This window comes from Octodon degus, unplaced genomic scaffold, assembly GCF_000260255.1.
Source record: "Octodon degus isolate 3935 unplaced genomic scaffold, OctDeg1.0 scaffold00005, whole genome shotgun sequence".
Taxonomy (NCBI): Eukaryota; Metazoa; Chordata; class Mammalia; order Rodentia; family Octodontidae; genus Octodon; species Octodon degus.
In genome coordinates this window covers 22344730-22351235 of record NW_004524581.1, presented here as the reverse complement: position 1 = coordinate 22351235, position 6506 = coordinate 22344730, and the positions used below count along the sequence as shown (strand labels likewise).

Genomic DNA, 6506 nt, shown 5'->3' with positions numbered 1-6506 from the left:
GAGAGAGAGAGAGAGAGAGAGAGAGAGAGAGAGAGAGAGAGAGAGAGAAAGTGTTGATCAATCACATCCTGGCCCTGCAATGCAGGTCAGCCTCGTAAACTGTGGGCTCCACACTGACTCAGCTCAGCACCAGAACTGAGTGGATGCCTGCTGGAGGCTGACTGATTGTGAAGGAAACACCTACCCATCTGTCTAACGCATCACTTATCCTCCCTCACAGAGCCTCTAAAAGGTTCTATCTCCCCTGGCTTCCATTGTTTTCCCTGAAGAAGTCAGCTGTCTAAGTACTCATTGCCCGTTGAAGATAATTGAATTTTTCTCTGGTTATTTTAAAAGTCCCTCTGTCTCTGGGCTCACTCTGGCAGCAGACACATATTCCTCAGGCTCACTATACTGGTGAAAGTTGTGCTCCTTTTCACCTGTGCTGCTGCAGGTTCTTGGGGTTCACTCAACATATGGATTGGCTACTTCCCATGGTTTGGGGAAGACCTCAGCCACTGTCCCTCCACACGTTGCTTTTGCCCATCCTCTTCCTCCTTCCGAAGTCTCCTCCAGGTCTCTTTGACTCTTTTTTGTGTTCTCCATCCTTTTACCTTTTCACCCTGCATTCTGATGTTTTCTGATCTAGCTTCGAACTTACTAGCTCTTTCTTCATCTATGTCTGATGGCCTATTAAACTATAATTTGAGTGCTTGGCTTCAGGTAATTTTTAACTCTAGAACTTCCACATTTTAAAGAAATGTTTCATTTTCTACCCAAATTCTCAGCATCTCTCATCTCCATCATGTTATTTATCCCTTTGTAAGCATTTAAGAATTCTAAATATATTCACCTGGTGATGTCAACATTTAGAGTTCCTGTTTATTTGTTTAGTTTACTTTTTAAAAACATATTCGGTTATTACAGGGTCTCACTACGCAGCTCAGACTCATAGTGATCCTCCTGTTTTCAGCCTCCCCAGCACTGGGATTACAGGCATGCACCACCATGCTGTAATTCTCTGGCCTGCTCACTCCAAGTGGCATGTGGTGCCAGGGATTGAACCGCGGTCCCTGCACTTGCCTAAGCTTGCCTAAGCAGGTGCTTTAGTCCACTGAGCTATCTCACCAGCCCTTAGTTTATTTTTGGTTTTGTTTTGCTTTATTTTGTTTTATAGTACTGGGGAATAAGGTCAAGGAGATAGCTTAGTAGCGTAAGTGCCTGCTTAGCAAGCCCAAGGTCCTAAATTCAATCACTAGTACCATGGGGGGGGGGAGTAGGGAGTGAACCCAGAGCCTTCACACTGAACTATATTCACAGACCTTTTTTATATTTTATTTTGAGAAAGAGCCTCGCTGTGTTGCTAAGTTGCCCAGGCTGGGCTCAAACTCACAATCCTTCTGGTTTGGCCTCCCAAATTACTAAGATTAGAAGTGTACACCACACCCTACTTGTATTAGTTTTTCTCTTATGTTTTATTTGAGTTGCCCTCACCATCTGTCTACTTTTTCCTTTTTGGTTTCATATTTTGCTTGTGTGTGTGTGTATGTGTATTTTTATTCTTTTATGAGTTTATTTTGTTGTTTTATTGGTGTGTGTGTGTGTGTGTGTGTGCGTGCATGTGCATGCGCATGCGTGCGCGTGTGCGTGCGCGTGTGCCCTGGACACTATAATTGCAAAATTGTGGTGGTGTCCTCTTGAAGAGAGAAATTATGGTAGCTGGAGGACACCAACAACCCTGAACCCTATAATCCAGGGCAGGAACTGAGAAGAGACCAGGATACAGGCTCTGAGAGCTTGCCTTCTTCCGGTTCCTCCTCCATCCCCAAGCAGGCTTTGTGGTCTTCACCCAAACCAGGGGCTCATCAGATGCACCTCCGGTAGCCTCATGAGACTAAATCCTCTCTGGAAGAAGACACAATCTCTCATTCATCCTCCTCCACCTCCTCCATTCTTGATGGAAAAACATCTCCACGCCCAGGCTCACCTCCCTACCTCAGTCTTCTGCACATCCCAGCTCAGGAACCCTGTGGATAGGGCTATCTTACTAGTGCTGCAAACAGTCTGATATTTTACTTTACTTTACTTTATTTTATTTTATTTTATTTTGTTTTCAGTGCTGGGGCTGAACCCAGGAGCTACAATCCCAGTCTTTTAATATACTTTTTTTTTCAAGACAAAGTTTCACTAAATTGCATAGGCTGGGCTGCAATTTGTAATCTTCCTGCCTCAGCCTCCCAGACTTCCTGGATTACAGATGTGCACCACCATACCCAGTTTCCCAATCTGCTGTTGAATACCCAGCTCTTCTTAGGAACACAGTATCTAATTTTATTTTTCAGACCATGAAACTAGCTCATCATTTAACTTTGCTCTTTTAAAAGCCTATTATCCTGATTAATCCCCTCTGGTATTAATGCCAATAAATTATATAAATCTGGAACCTCAGCAGGAAGTGGGTCTCCACCCCCAAGCTGCTGTTACTAAAAGGGAATCCACAGCTGCAGGGAGAATCAGAGATGCTTGCATCAGTGTCTAAAAGGCATTTGGGTTTTTAAAAACTAAACAGTTTATACAACACAGATTAATATATGATGGATCATTGTAACAAAGTTTATTTTCCTGAGTTAAAAAAAGATTCAAGATTTATATAATTTATTGGCATTAATACCAGACAGGATTAATCAGGATAATAGGCTTTTAAAAGGGCAAAGTGAATTGATGAGCTGGTTTCATGGTTTGAAAATAAAATTAGATTCTGTGTTCCTCTGAAGAGAATCAAGGCAGGGGGATTGGGGGAATGGTGGGTGAGAGGGAAGAAGGCTGCTGGGGTCTTGGACACAGAAGAGCAGGTGGATCTAGGGAGAATACGGGGGGCTCAGGGCCATCCGCCTCCATTTAAGGCATTGGAGAGGGCCCAGCGGGGTTCTGGCGCTGAGCTGGCTGACCTGCTTGCAGCTGGCCAGGCTGGAATTAGAACCCGGAGCTAAACCACAACCACGGTCGCGTGTGGAGAGGAGGGTCTGCCGCAGCATCGATCTCCACGGCCGGAGGCCTTGAGCCAGGGACTCCAATGGGGGCAGAAAGAGCTCTGGTGCTGGTCCTGGAGGCTTGGGGGAAAGCCGTAGTGGTCCTCAACCCAGTTCCTCCCCACACACGCCCCAGGAAATTGAGGCTGAGCCATGGGCTGGGAGTGTGGCTTCTGACTTGCAGCTTCCGGCTTCCTTCGTGGTGAGGGGAACGCGAGGAGTGAGGAGGGAGTGGGTGAAGGAAGCAGGGGCACGGAGTCCTCTATTTTAGAATGTGTGGGGCTCCAAAGGGTGGAGATGGTGATTCAGGGTAGTGTCTGTGGGGATGGCAGGAGGAAGTCTGTGGGCAGAGGGAGGACCCAGAACAGACAGGCTTCTAGAGAAGAATCGAGGGGGTGCATGTACCGCTCAGCACTCGGGGCTCACTTTCTGAGTCCTGAATGCCACCACTTGCTCATATTAGTCCTGCGTTCCCAACAGGGAAAGGGAAGGTTGAGAGGCGACTCGCCCAGGTGGCTGCAAAAGCCGCAAAGCCCACTCTTTGCCCAGCCCTCATCCGTGCTCCTTGGGGTTTTAGTTTTCCATGACCCCTGACCGCCCTGCCACACCGCACTTAACCACGTCATGCCCACCGTGGCTACCGCTGTGACCACCTCCGTCACTACCCACCACAATAATTACGCTCACCAACATAAGATTTCCTGCTAGACACTGCGGGCTCTGGCTTTTGGGGTTGCCCACTGTGAGGAAAGTGGGGAAAACAGCAACCAGGATCAGCACTGGGGGCTAGGTGGGATCAGGCCTGGGGTTGGTGACCAGGGGCCTGTCAGAGGCTGTGCTATGCAGATCAGGATTGGGGTCTGCTCTGCCCAGCTCCATGGGCTCCCCACCCTCTCCCAGCCCCCCTCTGCCATTCACCATCTCCCAGCTGGAAACACAAGGCAGATTTTTTCCAGGGAAAGTCCTTCAGGAAGGGAGTGAGAGCGAGAGATTAGGGGTTGGCTGGGGCCCAGTCACTCCTGGTGTCCGTGCTTCCCACAGGGACGTGATCTCCACCAGTGCCCCTCTTGGGCATGGGCAGGACAGGCAACCTGGGATGGGATGCAGCCTGGCTCTGATGTGCCCTGTGCCTCAGCCCCCACCCAACCTGGATTGCTGGGGCTCTGGGGTGTGGAGGGCACTGGGAGAAAGTTTCCATGCTGAGCAGCTGCTGTGCTGGCTGCCAGTTCCCCTCCCACTAATCCCAGGATTAGAGAAACAGAGTCTGGGAATACAGAAGCCCGACTCAGGGGCTGGCACAGGGAGAAGCCAAGCACAGCTAAGCCATGGCCCAGGCCCAGGGTCCTTGACTACAGTGGATGCGGCACCTAGGACATGGGGCAGGGAGTGAGGAAGAGGTCCCTCTCTAACACCCCGCCAGAACCCTGACTGTTGAGTCCCGGAGAGGCCATGAGCTCCCATGCAGAGTCTGTGGGCCTCGAAGCTGGAGTGCAGCCATGACTGTCCCCACCACAGGGTCCCCATCAGTGCACTGAGCCCCCATGGGCCGTGCCCATGCAAGCCTCTATCTGAGCCTGTGAGCCCAGCACCGAGTCTATCCTCTGTCCTCCTTATAGGCTGACAGGGTTCCCCCTCGCCTGTGTTTTGCCACATCCCTTGGTCCTCTCCTCACGAACTCCTCTCCCCTGCACTGTCTTGCTCAGAGGCCTTCTGCACTCCCTGTAACTGACCTCTTCCCTGGGCACCCAGGCTCTGGCTCACAAGCCCCAACTCGGCCCTGGCTGACCCACTCCCCACCTGTCCCCACAGCTCCGGCCTCCTCCACCTCCTCCCTAGACTTCTGAGTGGCTGGCCCATCCTTCTCCTCTACAGCGGATGTAACAAGTCACAAACAAACCCAGTCTCCAGCTGTGGCCCAGGAAAGGCCAATCAATAATGGCCCTAACACAGTTATGGCGGATGGGCTTAGGGGAAGGAGCCGGTAATTGAATCTGCCCTTCTAGGTACCATCTGTCTCCACTGCCCCGACTGCACCCGCTCTGCACCACCTGCTTCCAGGCAAGCGGTCTCGCATACGGATGCGCTCACAGGATCCTCCCAGTACGGGGAGCACGGGGCCTCTGGGGACAAGGGGATACTCTCAGGACAAGAGGGAAGGCAAGGCCAAACTCAGGAGGGAGTGAGGACAAGAGCAACGCCCACCCCCAAGGGCATGTGGACAAGAGTGGAGGCTCAAAGGCAGCCTCCCCTGGGGCTCCCCATCCCCCTGCTGAGCACCTGAGAAGGGTCCTCCGCCCCATCCTGCCCCATGGGCTACAGTCCCAGTGGGCAAAGCAGGGGCAGCTGCAGTGGGGTGCACACTGAGAGAGCTGGGGTCCAGGGTAAAGGTCCAACATGCTCATTTCTGACAGCTCAGTGCCCCAGAGTATGTGCTCAGAACACCTAATGCTCAGCAGTGATGGCTCACCCACCGTGCTGACCCATCTCCTGCCATTCTCACGGCTACACCACGTTGCAGACCGCCGATGTCATTAGTCTCCCTCTACTGCTGGGTATTTCCTTCTTTCCTGGCCTCAGAGGCTCAACTGAGGAGTGATGGTTTTCCTCAAAGAGGACAGAGACCCAAGGCCGGTGTTTTGTGTTCATGCTGTCCTCTGTGGCCTAGGTTCTTTCTAATTTTCCATCCTCCCCAAGTTTATGGCTTTCCCCCTCATGGTCATAAAATAGTTGCTGGGCTCCAGTCATCACATCCACCTTCTACAAGAAAAAGGGTAGAGCATGCTGCCAGCTGGAAATTCCCCTCTTTAAATCAGGAAAGCCACTCCATGGGTGATCCTTGACACCTGGTTGCCAGACCCAAGTGCCAAGGCCCAGCCTAGTTGCCAAGGAGCCAGGAAAGCCAGGCTTTTGCTGGACAGAATGTCACCCTGAAGAACTAGATTGCAGTGAGCCTGATAGTGTCTGCCACCTTGGTCCCACAGTGTGACAAATGTGACAAACAGCACGGGGCCTGGGTACCTCAGCCTGGATCCACACCCTGGGAGGTAGCAAGACCCCAGAAGTGAGATACCCACAGAGGTGAGCTGGAAACTTGGCCAGAGTATCTGGGAGGATTTAAACTGGAGTCACCAGGAGGCGGCAAAGGGCTCTGAAGCGCTGTAGGGTTATTATGATGCAAGTCTGATTTCATAGAAAAAGCAGCATGAACTGGGAGTCTCAGGTTCAAGCTTCGCTCTGCGTCTTGTGTGGGACCAGGAGCAGATTCCTAGATGTTCTGAGCCTCAGAGTCCTCTACTATGAATCGAGGAGAAACTGAACTGAACATGGTGACGCTTACCTGTAACCCCAGCAGGTGGAGGGCTGAAGCAGGAGGGTTGGAAGCCCACTCTGGGCAGCTTTCCTTATCAAAATCCTGTCTCAAGGGCTGGAGAGATGGCTCAGTGGTCTAAAGCGCCTACTTAAAACAAGCTCAGCAAAGCATCAGGGACCGCGGTTCAA

The 6506-nt window shown here is 51.4% G+C and overlaps 1 long non-coding RNA gene across 2 annotated transcripts in view; it reads right to left on the bottom strand.

The window, feature by feature from the left end:
• Positions 1-1670: 1670 nt before the first annotated feature.
• Positions 1671-6506, bottom strand: part of LOC111818578 — a 15196-nt gene continuing 10360 nt past the window's right edge. For both annotated transcript variants that reach the window (XR_002822536.1, XR_002822535.1), the window contains exon 3: positions 1671-2006. This is a non-coding gene — a long non-coding RNA (uncharacterized LOC111818578). The remainder of the gene's footprint in view (positions 2007-6506) is intronic.